Source organism: Saimiri boliviensis, chromosome 13, assembly GCF_048565385.1.
Source record: "Saimiri boliviensis isolate mSaiBol1 chromosome 13, mSaiBol1.pri, whole genome shotgun sequence".
NCBI lineage: Eukaryota > Metazoa > Chordata > Mammalia > Primates > Cebidae > Saimiri > Saimiri boliviensis.
In genome coordinates this window covers 2,201,529-2,221,354 of record NC_133461.1, presented here as the reverse complement: position 1 = coordinate 2,221,354, position 19,826 = coordinate 2,201,529, and positions in this window count along the sequence as shown.

Below are 19,826 nucleotides of genomic sequence, written 5' to 3'. Positions count from 1 at the left end.
CAATACTAATCTACTTATCTGAGAGCAGGAAAAGGAATAAATGTTGGAACACATTAGAATTCCTGCTCTCTCAGTATGTTTAACTGGGGACCAAATTAGTGGAAATCAGTGGGAGTAAACCCAGTCCTCGAAAGGGTTACGTCAGGCCTTTGTAAAAAGGGGCACCAACATGTTATTTGGAACAAACACAAGGTAGGAAATCCCAAAGTGAGGAGAGAAAGGGCAGCTATTATAGTCTCTGTTACTTCAAGTGAGACAGAAAGAGGCTAGGGACTTCCTGCATGCCCACTGAATGCCAGGCATGGCACCTCGTGTGTACGTGTGCTGTCACGTATTTTAAGAATATCTCTCAATCTTCTTAAACCTCAATGTGTGGATATTGTCATCCTATTTTACAGTCAGGGAAAGACTTTTAGAAGAACCAAGACATCCGTAGCATAAGCAGCCCACAGACTTGCTATCCGCCATGTCCTTCTCTAAACGCGGCGGTGACAGCGTTCTCACGGAAGGTGAACGTCCACCCATTAGGATATTAACTTGAAGGTGAGTGGAGAGCAGGGCCTGATTCAACCACAGCCGGACTTAAGTCCATTCACAAGCCCTGATACCTCGGCATAGTCAGCTTTGCTCGCAAACGTTCATTTTCTTCAGGTTTAAAATAGAATAAATTTATTTGAAGACTGAATAAATATGCATGGAAACCATGCAATCTGATGCCCAACAGGGAAAATGACATTGTTAGGAACATGGCTGATGATTAGAATTACTGTGCTGTCATTATGACTAGCTACTTTTTGTGGACATTTCATTTCTGCTGCAATACGAGCAGCATTTCACAGCCCCAGCCTCTGAGCTTAGTGATTAAGTTCTGTTTCTAGGGGAAGGGCAGTAAAACGCGTGCCTGGTCCTGCGGTTTTCTCACATGCTATGAGAAATCTCAGATTTATTTCCATGTGAAGATTTCCGGATTTAATATTTTCATACATTTCTACTTTTCTGTGTGTTCTGCTGACAGCTGGTGCAGTTCTCTGAGGGCAAAGCAGCAAAGGAAAATAAACCAGGAGCAGGCAGAATATACTTCTGCTCTGGCTAAAATATTCACAGGAGTTCAAGCCTTCAGCAAGGAAGATATTGAGCAAATCAATAATTTTGACTTCTATCTATCTTTTGGTATCAATTTCTTTTTCCTTTAAAAGATGATGATTCAAAGCCTGTGCTTGAAGTAAGATTAGCAACACTTGACGTTAACACCTGTGCTTGACTTTCCATGCATATTGCATTTCAAAGCAAAAACCAGGTTTAGGGCATGCTTCTGTATTCTTATAACTGAAAATAGGGTCTGATCTTTAGCAGGGGCTCCTCCTTCTCACTGTGAAAGGTAAAGATCACCTGGACTCCTGGAAGACCGGCCAGTGCTGACACTCGCCACACGTGGCCCAGGAACTGCTTCTCTATCGGTCCCGCTCCAACACACCTGGCGTTACTTGTTACGGAATTCACCCCAGACGGTGCAAATGAAGATCATTGAATGAAAGCGCCGTTCTGGATCCTGGGCCCCCAGCACTAGCAAGTGGGGTCCCCTCACTCAGCTGGAGCAGGGGGAGGAGATGGTGCTTCTGCAGACTGAGAGGAAAGGCCACTTGGTGAGGGCCACAGTTGTGGAGGGGCCAGGCCGTGGCCCAAGAGGGGAACGTCCGTCTCCTCTTGCCCTTTGGTATCCTGCCAGAGCCCTCCACAGACCGGACCCAACCAGAAGACAGTGACAAGGGGGCCCGGGGGCACAGCTGGGGGTGTCAGCCTCCCGGGCTCCAAGCAGGGCGAGGAATGGAGTCAGGCAGGCCACGGAGAAGAACCGCTCAGTAACCAACCATTCAGCTGTGTCCCCACTGAGGTGCAGAACTCAGCACAGACTAGACCTTAAATCAGTATTTAGTGAATGGCTGAATGAATACATGCTTGTCCGGCACTTCCTAAAAAAAATGGTCACATTGCAGCCCATTGAACACTAAGAAAAATGTTATGCAAAAACCCGATAGAAGGTCCTTCCTAGTGCACTTCTGCCAATACAGAATGGGACGCACGGGAGGAGAGTGAACCCGCGGGCCACTGGCCGCAGTCCCCGTCTGTGCCCGGAGGGAAGGCGTCAGCACAGGGTCCTGCAGCCTCAGGAACCTCATAGTTAAAATGGACAATGGAACCCCCACCTGGCAGGGCTTCTGTTAGTCACAGGAATGGTGGAGGTGGTGGAGAAAGTGCCTGAAATTCCAGGCTGTGTTTGCTGAGTGCTGTCAATCTCACAATGATCATGGACCATGCATCAGAGAAGAGCTTCCCCAGTCTCCTGGTGAGGGAGGAAGCTCCTCCGGGCAGAACGTCCTCCTTCTCTTGTTCGTCCAGCCCAAAGCTCCCGCACAACCCCTGGAAAGAGAAAGGTAACTCCATCAGTCATCCCAGAAGGCCCGTTTCTGAGACGTTATTCGGAAACACAGACTTGCCATTTAACTCTAAGTAATTTAAATCAAATTGGTTAACATGGTTTTTGGTGATGAAGTTTGAAACCTGAAATGTGAAGTGAAATATTACCAGCTTTGTGGAAACACCCTCCCAGGCTCTTTGCAGGTTTCAGTAGTGATAGATTGGACGTTGTGGGCATGGGTCCCCCCACAGTTCCTGGAACACAGAGAATACTTGGTAAGTGACTTGGAGTGCCTGACACCAGGACAATAGGAACCTAAGATCCATGGTGTTTTCATGCTAATATCATGACAGCTGCCTGACACACATGTAAACTCATGGTGTTTTCATGTTAATATGATAGCGGCCTGACACGCATGTAAACCCATGGTGTTTTCATGTTAATATCAAGACAGCTGCCTGACACACATGTAAACCCATGGTGGTTTCATGTTAATATGACAGCTGCCTGACACGCATGTAAACCCATGGTGGTTTCATGTTAATATCATGACAGCTGCCTGACATGCATGTAAACCCATGGTGGTTTCATGTTAATATGACAGCTGCCTGACATGCATGTAAACCATGGTGGTTTCATGTTAATATCATGACAGCTGCCTGACACGCATGTAAACCCATGGTGGTTTCATGTTAATATCATGACAGCTGCCTGACACGCATGTAAACCCATGGTGTTTTCATGTTAATATCATGACGCAGCTGCCTGAAGCTCACGTGCAATAACATTGCATATGTGCCGGGAAGTGTGGCTTTCCAGATGTGTTTTTACATCACTTCCAAAACTCATTTTTAATTTGTGTCTCATGCGGGGGTTGGGGCTTGGGAAGGCAAATGGAGTTGGGGTTAATTGGCAGAAAGGGAGAGGCGAGCAGGAGTAGGGTGGCCGGGCCAATGCCCAGGCTTCCTGCAAAGCTGTGCAGGAGGAGCCTTCGCAGCTAAGGGCACCAACAGCCCCTCCAGCCGGCCCTCTGTGCAGTTACCCCACATGGAGCGAGGACTGGGGTTGCTGAACTGGGAGCTGTCCACATGCCCGCCTGGACCCAACTCTATACACTATAGGACAAGTTGGAAAATAGGGCTAATTTCTTACTTACAACAAATACCACCCCAACCAGTGCACGATTTTCATTTCTTGATACTTCCACCTGGGTGTTGACTTATGTTATTACTTATAAGCTTAGAATCACGGTGATCACAAATAAATGTGACCAGCTTCAGATCAAAGTTAAGACCGACACATATATTAATGCGTCCATGCATTCATTTTTAGCAAACATGAAGAGCCTCTTCTCTGCGGAGTGCTGCTCTAGGAAGTGGGGCACACCAGGAAAGGAGTCAGCCTCCGAAGGAAGATGCTGGGGTGAATCTGGGACCCTGTGAGTCAGGACAGAGGCATGGGAAGCAGCCGCACACCAGGATATGGGGAGCAGGGCAAGAGGATCACTCTGGCTAGAGCGCTGCAGAAACGTGTGAGACAGAGGAAATGGGGAGGTGGGCGGAGACCGCACCCCTGAAGGCTTTGTGAGCTGTGTATTGAAGAGCATGGTCCTTGTCAGATGAGGGTCAGGCAGGGACTTCTCAACCCGCCTCACAGTGGAACCACCTGTGGCCTTTTGGTGACTACTGTTCCACGGTGACACATTTTGCTTGGTGCTGAGGTAGTAGCAGGTGCTTAAGGAATGGCTTCTGAGTCATGAATCTCATAAACCATTCTTTAACTTACATGAGTCATGGATGAGTTAACTAATAAAATGGTTTCAGAGATTTATGGGAAATATTAATATAATTCCGATTGATGAATTCAACAGGAAATGTGACCATCAGAACAGTCTCTTCCTATCTCCTTGCTCTAACAAGCAGCATTTAAAGTTGAGTGTTAATTGTTTGGCTTAAAAGTGTAATTTATTTTTCACTGCTGAATTAGCAATACTTAGGCATATTATGCATGCTTAAGAGAGCAGCTTAGTTAAGCTTTAGTGCATGATTCTTAGAAGGTTGTGTTTGAAATTGAATGTGAATGCGCAAGTGGGCCAACCTGCGACATAGGCAGGAGCTGTCACTGCATAAATTAAGCATCTGCTTCATGAGTTGCTGCAACTAGTGAGCTTTATTCATAAAATATTTACACACTATATTCATAGCTGTTGCTGCTCAGTGCCAAGTGAATGAATTTTCCATCTCAAGAAGCAAATGAGTTTCCAACTTGTTAAACCTAACCCCCAGTGTCTATATGTTCAATTTTTTTCATACGCAGGAGAATTGTTCATGAATATGAAGTAAGCAGTGTTTATTTTTCATGGTTGTGATCCCAGAATCAATGTGACTATAAATGAAAAAGATTAGTTAAGAATATATTTATTAGTTTTTGCTAGAAGTAATAGAGCAAATATCAGAGGAAAAGTTCTCCACATGTGGCCCAAGACACTTGTGAAGATCTGGAGTTCCTTTAAAGGCCTCGGAGAGTTCATGAATCTCTGGAAATTTGTGCTCATCGTGCATTACACTGTTTAAGCACATTTCAAAAATTCTAGAGGGCTAAATGTATAATGAATGTAAAGGCAGTGAAGAGCCACTTAATCCACGTATCTCTTTGGTTAGAAATTATGTAAAGCTAAGAAATAGAGATAAATAAACCAGCAATCCAAGTGCTATTGTTGAAATATGGTGCCTTCAAAACTTAGACATCGCCACTGTTATAAGATTCAGAGGTGTTGCCTTTGAGAGGTGAATGCCACAAGGGCTTATCCTTCATGAAAGGGATGAAGGCCCTTAAAAGAGGCCTCATGCCATGTTGGGCTCACTTGCCTTCTGCCTTCCGCCAAGTGAGGACTTGGCAAGAGACCCTCCCCAGACACCAGGTGCCAGTGCCTGGATCTCGGACTTCCCGGTCTCCAGAACTGCTCTCTATTAATTTCCCAGTCTCAGGTATTCTGTTAGAGCAGCACACATGAAGGCAGAAGCTGACACTAGAAGAGTGGGGTGTTCCTCTAACAAAAATCTAAAAATGTGGAAGCAGCTTTGGAACTGCATAACGCGGGGTTGGCTAGAACAGTTTTGCAGTAAATGCTGGGAAAAACCTACATTGCTGTGAAGATAAAGATGATTGCAATGCTGGCTCAGAAAAAGGAGACAGTGGTCAGGCACAGTGGTCATGCCTGTAATCCCAGCACCTTGGGAGGCCTAGGTGGGTGGATCTCCTGAGGTCAGGAGTTCAAGACCAACCTGGTCAACATGGTGAAACCCTGTCTCTACAAAAAATATAAAAATTAGCCAGGCCTGGTGGTGGTGGTGAGGAGGAGGAGGAGGAGGAGGAGGAGGAGGAGGAGGAGAGAAGAAGGGGAGGAAGAGGGAGGAGGAGGAGAAGGAGAGAGCTGTAGGGAAGATCTGGTTCTTCCTAGAGAGTACTTAAGTTGTCCCAGAATGTTGGCAGAAATAGAATAGAAAAAGCTCCTCTGATGAGGTCTTCCACAGAAATGAAGAATCTACTATTGGAAACTTGGGAGAAATCCCTTCTTTTTTCAAAGTGGCAAAGAACGTGGCTGAGTCGTGTCTGAGAAGTAAGCAGAGAGTAACAGTGATGACCTAGGGTATGTGGCAGAAGAAAGCCCTGAGTAGCAAAAGCCACGTGGGATGCGGTGTGGCTTCTCTAAACTGATTATAGTGAAATACACAAAATGCAAGAGGAGGGAAATGATGTAAAAACGACATTCATAATTTTTTTTAAAGAGCGGAATTTAACGATTCAGAAAATCTGTTTTTTATCAATTACCCAGTCTCTGGTATGTTGTTGCAGCATCACAAAAGGAGCAAGACACTGAAAAGAGTGCTGAGCCTCATAGCAGTTCCAGCGTCACTTCTTATGGGAGCTTCCATGCTCTTCAAGTGACTCAACGATTGTCGGAAATCCAGCCTCGCGTATTAGATCTGGCAGGCACATGCAGATTTCTGATTGTGAATGATCACAGCATTGTTGTGGTTTTAGGAAAATCAGAATAAATCTTAATGTCCCTCCATAGAGGGTAGCAAATAAACGATGATGGTCTGAAAAGAGGGAGGCGACTCTGCTCATTCACACAGAAAGCTCGCCGAGCCATACTGATCATTCAGGAAAGAAACGCAAAAGCGCTGTGTATAATTTCATTTTTGCAAACATAAGCACATGAGATACTCAAATTTAGATCATTTTTATATTAGAATTATGGAAGGATAGGGATTCAAGCACAATAAAGGTATTTCCTAGGGAGGAGAGCTGATTTGACTTGGGAGGTGATTTTCAGTTTTGGCTCTATGAATGTTAGATTTTCCAGTAAGCGTGCATTCAGGTAACAGCATTGTGATCTAAAAACAAAAAATGAGAAAAGAGAAGCATTGCCAGGATGATGGCGAATACCAGGAATCCCAGCCTTTGGGAAGCCAAGGTGAAGAACTGCTTGAGACCAGGAGGTCGAGAGCAGGCTGGGCCACAGAGTGAGACCCCATCTCTCCAAAAAAAAAAAGGGAAAAAATAGGCGGAAAAACTTCGCTAGGTATGGCGGTGCATGCCCATGGTACTAGCTTCTTGGAAGGTAAGGAAAAGTATTGCTTGAACCTGAGAGTTTTAGGCTGTGGAGAGCCATGTTTGCACCATGGCACTTGAGCCTGGGTGATGGAGTGAGACTCCATTCCTAAAAACTGGAAGGCAAAGAAAGACCATCCTAGTCACAGAAAAGTGCAGATTATTTGAGTTTGAATTTTTGTACTGGGAGATGATGTACAATGATGTTTCTCAGTAGCTATGGGAGCTTGTGAAAGCCACTCAGCTGTTCCTACTAAGGGAGCTGGGTGGAAACTACTGCACTTCGTTAGGGGACCCCAAGCACGGTGGCATGAGGCAGCAGCCTGTTCTTCCATCACTCAGCCAGTGAAGGCAGGGCAGCAGGATACTCCGCCTTAAGCTACCTGGGAGCCCAGCCTGCCGTCAGCTCCACCAGCCTCATGCAGCGTCCACCTCTGATCAAAGCAGCTGTGCTCAGCCTTGACTCTTCCCAGCAGCAGGTGCGTCTATGAGATGACTTCAGAGTCCCTACACCACTTCAGTTCCTTCTTATTGGCCCTGCATGGTCGCTAGTAGCCCTATTAGCCATCTTCCAGCCACACTGTGGAGGAAGGAGGTCACCGTGTGCCCATCTTAAGCTATTCTTGTTTGCGAGAGCTACTGTGGCAAAGCACACAGCCTGTGTGCTCCCACACATTGAATTCTTCACCCTTCCGGAGCATGGAAGTCCAAGATCCAAGTGCCATCCGGACTGGCGTCCCGTGAGCTCTCTCCGTGGCTTGTCAATGCCATCTTCTCCCTGTGTCCTGACATGGCTGCCCTCATATCTGTGTCCTAATCTTTTCTTTTTTTAAAAAGCAAAACTCCATTTGTTTATATATATATATATATATATATGTAAAATTGTACTTTAGGTTCTGGGGTACACATGCAGACATGCAGGATTGTTGCATACCTACATACAGGGCAATATGGTTTGCTGCCTCAACCCCCCTGTCACCTATATCTGGCATTTCTCCCCATGTTATCCCTCCCCAACACCCCTATCACCTGCTGTCTCTCCCCTAGTCCTCCCCAACAGACCCCAGTGTGTGACGCTCCCCTCCCTGTGTCCATGTGTTCTCATTGTTCAACACCTGCTTATGAGTGAGAACATGCAGAGTTCGATTTTCCGTTCTTGTGTCAGTTTGCTGAGAATGAGGCTTTCCAGATTTATCCAGGTCCCTATAAAGGAAACAAACTAATCATTTTTTATGACTGCATAGTATTCCATGGTGTATATGTGCCACATTTTCCCTGTCCGGTCTATCACTGATGGGCATTTGGGTTGGTTCCAGGTCTTTGCTATTGTAAACAGTGCCACCGTGAACATACGTGTGCTTGTGTCTTTATAGTAGAACAATTTATAATCCTTTGGGTATATACCTAGTAATGGAAATGCTGGGTCAAATGGAATTTCTATTTCTAGGTCCTTGAGGAATCACCACACTGTCTTCCACAATGGTTCAACTAGTTTACACTCCCACCAACAGTGTAACAGTGTTCCCACTTCTCCACATCCTCTCCAGCATCTGCTGTCTCCAGATTTTTTAATGATCGCCATTCTAACTGGCGTGAGATGGTCTCTCAATGTAGTTTTGATTTGCATTTCCCTTATGACCAGTGATGATAAGCATTTTTTCATATGTTTCTTGGCCTCATAAATGTCTTCTTTTGAAAAATGTCTGTTCATATAATTCTCAGCATATATTTTTCTCAACACCACATCACATTTGAATGTGATTTTTTTTTCTTGTAAATCTGTTTTAGTTCTTTGTAGATTCTGGATATCAGTCCTTTGTCAGATAGGTAGATTGAAAAAAATTTTTCCCATTCTGTTGGTTGCTGGTTCACTCTAATGGTTGTTTCTTTTGCTGTGCAGAAACTCTGGAGTTTAATATACAATCGTGTCATCTGCAAATAGAGACAATTTGACTTCCTCCTTTCCTAATTGAATACCCTTTATTTCTTTTTCTTGCCTGATTGCTCTGGCTAGAACTTCCAGTACTATATTGAATAGGAGTGGTAGAGAGGGCATCCTTGTCTAGTGCCAGATTTCAGAGGAAATACTTCCAGTTTTTGCCCATTCAGTATGATATTGGCTGTGGGTTTATTGTAAATGGCTTTTATTATTTTGGGATACTTTCCATGGATACCTAGTTATTGAGAGTTTTTAGCATAAAGGGCTGTTAATTTTGTTGAAGGCCTTCTCTGTGTCTATTGAGATAATCGTGTGGTTTTTGTCTTTGTTTCTGTTTATGTGGTGGATTACGTTTATAGACTTGTGTATGTTGAACCAGTCTTGCCTGTGTCCCTGGGATGAAGCCTAATTGATCATGATGGATAAGCTTTTTGAAGTGCTGAAGTGCTGTGGCAATTGGTTTGCCAGTATTTTTCTTTTCTTTTTTTTTTTTTTTTGAGACGGAGTTTCACTCTTGTTACCCAGGCTGGAGTGCAATGGCTTGATCTCAGCTCTCTGCAACCTCTGCCTCCTGGGTTCAGGCAATTATCTTGCCTCAGCCTCCTGAGTAGCTGGGATTACAGGCATGTGCCACCATGCCCAGCTACTTTTTTGTATTTTTAGTAGAGACGGAGTTTCACCATGTTGACCAGGATGGTCTCGATCTCTTGACCTCGTGATCCACCCACCTTGGCCTCCCAAAGTGCTGGGATTACAGGCCTGAGCCACCATGCCCGGCCGGTTTGCCAGTATTTTATTGAAGATTTTTGCATCTATGTTCATCATTGATATTGGCCTGAAGTTTTCTTTTCTTGTTGAGTCTCTGCTGGGTTTTGGTATTAGGATGATGTTGGTCTCATAGAATGATTTGGGAAGGATTCCCTCTTTTTGGATTGTTTGGAATAGTTTCAGAAGGAATGGTACCAGCTCCTCTTTGTATGCCTGGTAGAATTCAGCTGTGAACCCATCTGGACCTGGGCTTTTTTTGGTTGATAAGCTATTAATTGCTGCCTCAAGCTTCAGCCCTTGTTATTGGTCTATTCAGGATTTCGACTTCTTCCTGGTTTAGGATTGGGAGGGTGCAAGTGTCCAGGAATTTATATATTTCTTCCAGGTTTACTGGTTTATGTGCATAGAGTTGTTTGTAGTAATCTCTGAGGGTAGTTTGTATTTCTGTAGAATAGGTGGTGATATCCCCTTTATCATTTTTTTATTGCATCCATTTGATTCTTCTCTCTTTTCTTTTTTATTAATCTGGCTAGAGGTCTGTCTATTTTGTTGATCTTTGCAAAAATCCAGGCCCTGGATTTATTGATTTTTGAAGGGTTTTTCTGTCTCTATCTCCTTCAGTTCTGCTCTGATCTTAGTTATTTCTTGTCTTCTGCTAGCGTTTGAGTTTTTTCGATCTTGCTCCTCTAGCTCTTTCAATTTTGATGATAGGGTGTCAATTTTAGGTATTTCCTTGCTTCTCATGTGGGCATTTATTGCTAGAAATTTTCCTCTAGACACTGCTTTAATTGTGTCCCAGAGATTCTGGTATGTTGTGTCTTCCTTCTCATTGGTTTCGAAGAACATCTTTATTTCTGCCTTCATTTCATTGTTTATCCAGTCAACATTCAAGAGCCAGTTGTTCAGTTTCCATGAGGCTGTGCAGTTCTGAGTTAGTTTCTCAATTCTGAGTTCTAACTTGATTGCACTGTGGTCTGAGAGACTGTTTGTTATGATTTCTGAGGAGTGATTTTCTTCCACTTACATGGTCAATTTTACAGTAGGTGTAATGTGGTGCTGAGAAGAATATATATTCTGTGGATTTTGGGTGGAGAGTTCTTTAGATGCCTATTAGGTTTGCTTGGTCTAGATCTGAGTTCAAGTCCTGGATATCCTTGTTAATTTTCTGTCTCATTGATCTGTCTAATATTGACAGTGGAGTGTTAAATTCTCCCAGTATTATTATGTGAGAGTCTGAGTCTCTTTGTAGGGTAAGAACTTGCTTTATGTATCTGGGTGCTCCTGTAGTGGGCACGTATATATTTAGGGTCATTAGCTCTTCTTGTTGCATTGATCCTTTTACCATTATGCAATGTCCTTCTTTGTCTCTTTTGATCTTTGTTGGTTTATAGTCTATTTTATCGGAGACTAGGATTGCAACTCCTGCTTTTTTGGCTCTCCGTTTGCTTGGTAAGTCTTCACCCATCTCTTTATTTTGAGCCAATGTGTATCCTTGCATGTGAGATGGGTTTCCTGGATACAGCACACCAAAGTGTTTTGACTTTTTATCCAATTTGCCAGTCTGTGTCTTTCGATTGGGGCATTTAGATGGGCTAAATTTAAATGGTTAAATTTAAGGTTAATATTGTTATGTGTAAATTTGATCCTACCATTTTGATGGTAGCTGGTTGTTTTGCCCATTAGTTGATGCAGTTTCTTCATTGTGTCAATGCTCTTTACCATTTGGTATGTTTTTGGAGTGGCTGGTACTGGTTGCTCCTTTCTATGTTTAGTGCTTCTTTCAGGAGCTCTTGTAAAGCAGGCCTGGTGGTGATGAAATCTCTCAGCAATTGCTTGTTCATAAAGGATTTTATTTCTCCTTCACTTATGAAGCTTAGTTTGGCTGGATATGAAATTCTAGGTTGAAAGTTCTTTTATTTAAGGGTGTTGAATATTGGCCCCACTCTCTTCTGGCTTGTAGGGTTTCTGCAGAGCAATCAGCTATGAGTCTGATGGGCTTCCCTTTGTGGGTAACCCGATCTTTCTCTCTGGCTGCCTTTAGCATTTTTTCCTTCATTTCAACCCTGGAGGAGTATGTGCCTTGGAGATACTCTTCTTGTTGGATATCTTTGTGGTGTTCTCTGTATTTTCTGGGCTTGAATATTGGCCTGCCTTGCTAGATTGGGGAAGTTCTCCTGGGTAATATCCTGAAGAATTTTTTCCAACTTGGATTCATTCAGGTACACCTATCAAACATAGATTAGGTCTTTTCACACAATCCCATATTTCTTGGAGGCTTTGTTCGTTTCTTTTCCCTCTTTTTTTTCTCTAACCTTGCCTTCTCATTTTATTTCATTGAGTTGATCTGTAATCTTTGTTATATTTTCTTCTTCTTGGTCGATTCAGCAATTGAAACTTGTATATGCTTCGTGAAGTTCTCGTGTTGTGTTTTTCAGCTCCATCTGGTCATTTATATTCTTCTCTAAGCTGTTTATTCTCGTTAGCATTTTGTCAAACCTTTTTTCAAGGTTCTTAGTTTCTTTGCATTGAGTTAGAATATGTTCTTTTAGCTCAGAGAAGTCTGTTATTACCCACATTCTGAAGCCTGTTTCTGTCAATTCATCAGACTTATTCTCCATCCGGCTTTGTTCCCTTGCTGGTTTGGAGTTGTGATCCCTTGAATGAGGAGAGACATTCTGATTTTGGGTATTTTCATCCTTTTTGCACTGGTTTCTTCCCATCTTTGTGGATTTATTTACCTGTGGTCTTTGTAGTTTGTGATTTTTGGATGGGGTCTCTGAGAGGATGTCCTTTTTGCTGATGATGAAGTTATTTCTTTCTGATTTTTAGTTTTCCTTCTAACAGTCAGGCCCCTCTGCTGCAGGACTGCTGAAGGTCCACTCCAGACCCTGCTTGCCTGGGGATCACCTGTGGTGGCTGCAGAACAGTAAGGGTTGCTGCCAGTTTCTTTTTCTGTTATCTTAGTCCCAGAAGAATACCCGCCAGATGTCAGCCTGAGCTCTCCTTTATCAGGTGTTTCTTTGGATATATGGGGGTCAGGGAGCTGCTTGAGGAGACAGTCTAACCCTTATAGGGGTCATAAAAGTAATTTGAGTTGTAGAAGAAAAGAAAAGAGAAAAAGACAATAGGGCAGAAAATCTACATGTATTTGAATAAACATCGGAGAAAATATTCTTACTTTAACAAAAACATCAACTCAGAGATCCAGAAAATCTCAAACACAACAACAAAAGCCACACGTAGGTACATCATGGTCCAACTGCTGTGATAAAATTGTCAGTGATAAAAGGAAAATCTTATGAGTAGCCAGAGGGAAAAAAAATTACACAGAAAACAACAAAATACTTTTCTCCTAAGACACAATTTAAACTAGACATTGGAGCTGAACCTCTTTCAGATGCTGAAAAAAGGATTCCAACATGGAATATAATATCTAGTAAATATTTCTCTTAAGAATTAATACGAAATAAAGGTATTTTCAAATAAACAAAGGCTTAAAAAATTTGTTGCCAGCAGTCCTGCAGTGTAAAGAATACTAAAGAAAATTCTTCCCCCGAGTCAAAAGGATGTTGTGGTGTAATTAGGAGCTACAAGAAGGAATGCAGGTAAGTGGGTATTGTAAACACGTGGAAACACTTTCTTAATTATTTCTTGTGTTTTAACAATTATGAAAGGAATATATGCATAATATTTAAATATGTTAACATATTTTTAGGCCAGACTTGGTGGCACACACCTATAATTCCAGAGCCTGGGGGTTACAGGCATGTAAGCAGGAGGATTGCTTGAGGCTAGAAGTTTGAAATCAGCCTGGACAACATAGTGAGCCTGTCTCTACAAAAAATAAAGAAAATTAGCTGGGTCTGGTGGCACACGCCTGTAGTCCCAGCTACTAGGGCAGGCTGAGGCAGGAGGATCACGGTGCCCTGGTGGTCGAGGCTTCAGGGAGTCATGGTTGTGCCACTGCATTACAGCATGAATGATAGAGCAAGATCCTGTCTCAAAATCTAAAAATACGAATAAATATTTTAAAGTATTTGTTGCTTTTAAAAAATTGTGTGAAAGTGAAGTGTTTAAAATGAACAGAAGCTAAAACAATATAGTTAGAGCTTTATAACAAATGTAGAAGTTAGAGATATGACAATACTCATACAATGATTTGGAGTTGTTATAGGATTCTTACATTAAATATACAATGGCAGAACGTTAACTTAGTGTTGACCACTATAAATTAAAGTTTATCTGAGAGAAAACAAAGCAAAAGAAAAGATAAGCATAGTTCAGAGCATAGTTAATAAAATAATGCGGCATTTGAAGTTACTTGATTAACCAAAAAGGAGGAAGGAGAAAGAGAACAGGTACCAGGTCTTCAGGCATAAACTAAGTGGCTGCATTTATGTATCATAGTTACTAAATGTTAATGGGCTTGACGCTGCCACTGAAGAACGAGATTGTCAGAATGACTGAGCAAGCAGGGTCAACTCTGTGGTATTGATGAGACACATATTTTAAATATAAAGACACAAGAAATGTCAAGACTAGAAGTATGTAAAACAGTATCACATAAACACTAAGTACAATCAACATAGTATTGCTATAGTAATATCCAGGAAAAGAGAGCTCAGAATAAAAAAGTTCATTATATGAATATCAAAGGTAATTACATCAAGAAGATATGATAATATAATATTAGAGGTTCAAAATATTTGAAGCAAAATAGCACTAGGGAAACTGACAAATTCTTTCATAGTTGGGCATTATAATATCATTCATTTTGTAATTGTTAAAAGAAGTAAAACAAATTTAAAAAGTCAATAGAAGGCATCACTGTCAACTTGACTAACTGATATTTACAGCAAGTATGTACAGCAATGGCAAATACAGATTATTTTCAAGTGTACGTGAAACAGTCATAATGTAGACCATATACCGTACCATGAAACAAGTCTCAATAAATTTAAAAGGATTGAAGTTACACAGAGTTTGATCATAACAGAATTTATATTATAAATCACTAAAATTAAAATATTTAAAAATCTCCAACCATTTGAAAATTAAGCAAGGAACTTCTAAAGAAATCCACAGTCCAACAGAACTTGCAGGAAATAAGAACCTGAAGCAGTCTAACTATTCTGCCTAGTGGTGGGAAATATAACACAAAAATGAAAACTTCCTAACAATTCGTATCAGAAAGTTGAGTCAGAATAGTGGAGAAAAAGTGTGAAACCTTTTGAGGATGCACATAAATATGAGACAAAGACTTACATGTGCTAAGGAGACAAAGAATGAGCCATGCCTCTTGCACAGGATCACACATGAAGTCAAACAGAGTCTTCTAAATTCCAGTTTGAGGAACCAGCAACTTTAGAAATAACCAAAGTTTAAACTTCTCCAGGGCTTGTGCTATGTCAGCTCTCCCTGAAGAAGTTGGAGGGCCAATGATTCATTCATCATTTTATGTTTAGTTTTGAGTCCATTATCCAAATTTTTAGAAAAGAAATGAGTTTTTTCCTTTTAAAAATTGCTCGCTCTTAACAGCTTTGTTGATCCGTAATTTATGTACTGTAACAGTCAACATTATGTGTGCAGCTGGATGATTTTTAGCGACTTGGGATGGCTGTGTAACCATCACGATTCAATTTTAGAGCATTTCAGTCACCTCCCAAAAGACCCCTGCTTGATCACCCATCAACCCCCACTCCCTCACTCCCCCAACCCCAGGCCAGTGCTCCTCTGTGGGGGTCTGTAGAATTGCTATTTCTAGACATTTCATGTGAATGAACACACATAATATGTGGAATTTTATTCCTGGCTTCTTTCACATAGTGTGATTTTTTTTTAGGTTCATCAGTGTTGTAAATGGCTATGTTATTTACGTTTCATATCCAATTTATCCCACAAAAAACTTTTATCTTAAAGACTAACATGAATGCTTTATATAAAAGTCTTCAAAAATGTACCAAAATTGAGAAGAAGGCTAGGATGTCTGCTCCCAAAATATTTTTCATCGTTATACTAATGGATCTAGCCAGTGGAATAAAGCAAGAAAAATAAATACCATATGCATCTTACATTATAATAAAAATGAGTTTACATCTTTTCCAACTATTTTTAAAGGAGGCTTTAAAAGTCAAATGTTTAAATTTCTTAAAGTATCGTTGTTTTTTTTTTTCTTAAGACACAGTCAACCACATTTATTCCTAAGTATGTCTTCAGAGTTGCCAATTTAGAAAAAAAAGTATAGATAAAATATTATCTAAATATCCATGCCCATAGCTATGACTTACAGTGGGGGTCTGAGTAAAGAAATATGCTTTTAGATTAATGGCCGTAATTTGCTAAGTGTTATCTTCATGGCCTGAAGAAGAGCATTTTGCGCTCACCCCTGGAGATCACTGACCTTCGTAATACCAAGCCCCCAGTGCCCAGCCCTGAGACGGATGGTAAGGGGCTCTCCCTGTGCCAGCCTTTCTGCTGGTCCCTGCACGTGGTCATCCCAGGGATCTTCCAGGTCAGGGAGACCTCTGGAGAAAGAGGGGGTTTCAATATGCTCCTCAATAATGTGTTTCTACCCTAGTGTTTCCCAAACTGTGTCCAGAAAACATGAGTTTGCAAGTTGACATTTGTTTTCTGGGAAAAAAAAAAAAAATGACTTTTTCACCCAATGCTGAATGCTGGTTAAATAACTTAAGAAGCTTTCTCTACCATAAGGTCTCTCAGAATCTCTAACATGAAAAAGGGCTTTGTAAGTCCCTAGTGATGTCTTATCGCCCAGGCTGGAGTGCAGTGGCACAATCTCGGCTGACTGCAACCTCTGCCTCCCAGGTTCAAGCGATTCTTGTGCCTCAGCCTCCCAAGTAGCTGGGATTACAGGTGCCTGCCACCAGGCTCAGCTAATTTTTGCATTTTTAGTAGAGACGGGATTTCACCATGTTGGCCAGGCTGGTCTTGAACTCCTGACCTCAAGTGATCCGCCCACCTTGGCCTCCCAAAGTGCTGGGATTATAAGAGTGAGCCACCATGTCAGGCCTTTCCCACTCTTCTCTACCCATACATGCTATCCTAGCCCATACATCCTATTTCCATTGTATTGGAAAATTACAATGGACAATTACAATTCATAAAATACCTTTTGGTCAGGTGTGGTGGCTCACACTTGTAATCCAGGCACTTTGGGAGGCCAAGGCGGGCAGATCACCTGAAGTCAGGAGTTCAAGACCAGCCTGACCAACATGATGAAATCTTGTTCCTACTAAAAAATTACAAAAATTAGCCAGGCGCGGTGGCAGGTACCTGTGAAGCTGAGGCAGGAGAATCGCTGGAACCTGGAAAGCAGAGGTTGCAGTGAGCTAAGATCACATCGCTGCACTCCAGCCTGGGTGACAAAGCAATACTTTGTCTCACAGAAAAAAAAAAATGTTTTAACAAATGCAGGAATTGAAAATCAATGTTTGGGAAGCATACTTTTCGTATTGGGTTAGCTGCTGGTTTATGGCGTTTCTTGGATGAAGGAAGTATCGAATAATCTGCTATTTAAGCAGCTTCTTCAAATATCCCTAGCGTCGGAGTGAGGAAGCAGTCTCTTAAGCACTGCCCATCCTGTCTACGCCCCTTTTGCTCCTCTCACCTCACCCCAGGGACTTCCCTGACTCTTGTCACAGTGTCCAAGTGATGCCCTAGGATGTTATAAAGTAGAGAATTCTACGCATCTTTCTGGAAGAAGCTGAACTCAACTGCCCGGGTGAGTTGGCAACTGCCACAGATTTCTACCCCCAAGGTGCCCTGTGAAGCTGGGGTTCATATGCCAGTTAACCACCACAGAGCTCTGAAGGACATTGGAACGCTGTCTGCGTGAATACACAGGAGCTCCGTCACAGTGCCCCCGAGCTGTACAGCAGACAATCCTGGTCCTGTACGCGCTGCCTCTGCTGCGCGCGACTTCCTCGTGCACACAACCGCACACTCACCTGCCTCTGCTGCGCGGGACTTCCTCGTGCACACAACCGCACACTCACCTGCCTCTGCTGCGCGGGACTTCCTCGTGCACACAACCGCACACTCACCTGCCTCTGCTGCGCGGGACTTCCTCGTGCACACAACCGCACACTCACCTGCCTCTGCTGCGCGGGACTTCCTCGTGCACACAACCGCACGTTCATCTGCCTCTGCAGCGCGGGACTTCCTCGTGCACACAACCGCACGTTCATCTGCCTCTGCAGCGCGGGACTTCCTCGTGCACACAACCGCACACTCACCTGCCTCTGCTGCGCGGGACTTCCTCGTGCACACAACCGCACACTCACCTGCCTCTGCTGCGCGGGACTTCCTCGTGCACACAACCGCACGTTCATCTGCCTCTGCAGCGCGGGACTTCCTCGTGCACACAACCGCACGTTCATCTGCCTCTGCAGCGCGGGACTTCCTCGTGCACACAACCGCACACTCACCTGCCTCTGCTGCGCGGGACTTCCTCGTGCACACAACCGCACACTCACCTGCCTCTGCTGCGCGGGACTTCCTCGTGCACACAACCGCACACTCACCTGCCTCTGCTGCGCGGGACTTCCTCGTGCACACAACCGCACGTTCATCTGCCTCTGCTGCGCGGGACTTCCTCGTGCACACAACCGCACGTTCACCTGCCTCTGCTGCGCGGGACTTCCTCGTGCACACAACCGCACACTCACCTGCCTCTGCTGCGCGGGACTTCCTCGTGCACACAACCGCACGTTCATCTGCCTCTGCAGCGCGGGACTTCCTCGTGCACACAACCGCACACTCACCTGCCTCTGCTGCGCGGGACTTCCTCGTGCACACAACCGCACACTCACCTGCCTCTGCTGCGCGGGACTTCCTCGTGCACACAACCGCACACTCACCTGCCTCTGCTGCGCGGGACTTCCTCGTGCACACAACCGCACACTCACCTGCCTCTGCTGCGCGGGACTTCCTCGTGCACACAACCGCACGTTCATCTGCCTCTGCAGCGCGGGACTTCCTCGTGCACACAACCGCACGTTCACCTGCCTCTGCTGCGCGGGACTTCCTCGTGCACACAACCGCACACTCACCTGCCTCTGCTGCGCGGGACTTCCTCGTGCACACAACCGCACACTCACCTGCCTCTGCTGCGCGGGACTTCCTCGTGCACACAACCGCACGTTCATCTGCCTCTGCAGCGCGGGACTTCCTCGTGCACACAACCGCACGTTCATCTGCCTCTGCTGCGCGGGACTTCCTCGTGCACACAACCGCACGTTCATTTACATTACCTTTTATTTAAGCTGTGTGTTATGACATGAGACCACACGAAGGCTTTCCTCTCCAGAACACCTCTTGCATTCTGCATCCAAGAATCTTGGTTTTAAGACTTAATTCAGCAATTTTATTTAGAATTCATACCCTCTTTGTTTTGCTGCAGCTGTCCCCATTCCCCCTGCTGGGCGAGAAAGCTGTGCTTTGCTTGCTCGGAGGATGTTTCCGGCGTTCACGTGCAGGCGCGTTGCGATGCCTTTGTCAACGTAAATGAAAAACTTTCCAGACTTCATGCATATTTTTATTAGTTCCCTCCTTTCATCATTGATCTGCAAAAACTAAATTAATAGGCGTTGGTATTATTTTCTCATTACGGATTCTTTCTCATGCTGAGCAAACAGGAAAGTAGCTGCTTTCTGGGCTGTCTGAGAAATCCTCAGTTTGGGGATTCTGAGAAATGTCTGTATCTGCACCAGCACAGTAGGGCAGTTCCCCTAGAAAGCAATTGACGCGGGAAAGCATTGGGAGAGAAGTCCGGGAAAAGCGCTAAACGCTCAGATAGCTTCTCTATACAGAGAATTCCAGTCTGCGTCATTTTAATTAGAATTTTCATGATTTTTATGATTGGAATAGATTGAACAGGAACTCTCAAATCGGTTTTCCTAAATGCTTAAGGTCAAGTTCAATAACAGTTTGTTCAAAAAATAACAATACTCCATATGCAAATCATCTTATTGACAAACAAATTATTTTCCTAGGATTTATGGAGCTGTACAATATTCTTGGTGGGAGGGACACGTTATGAATGAGATGCCAGTGTAATTCTCAAAG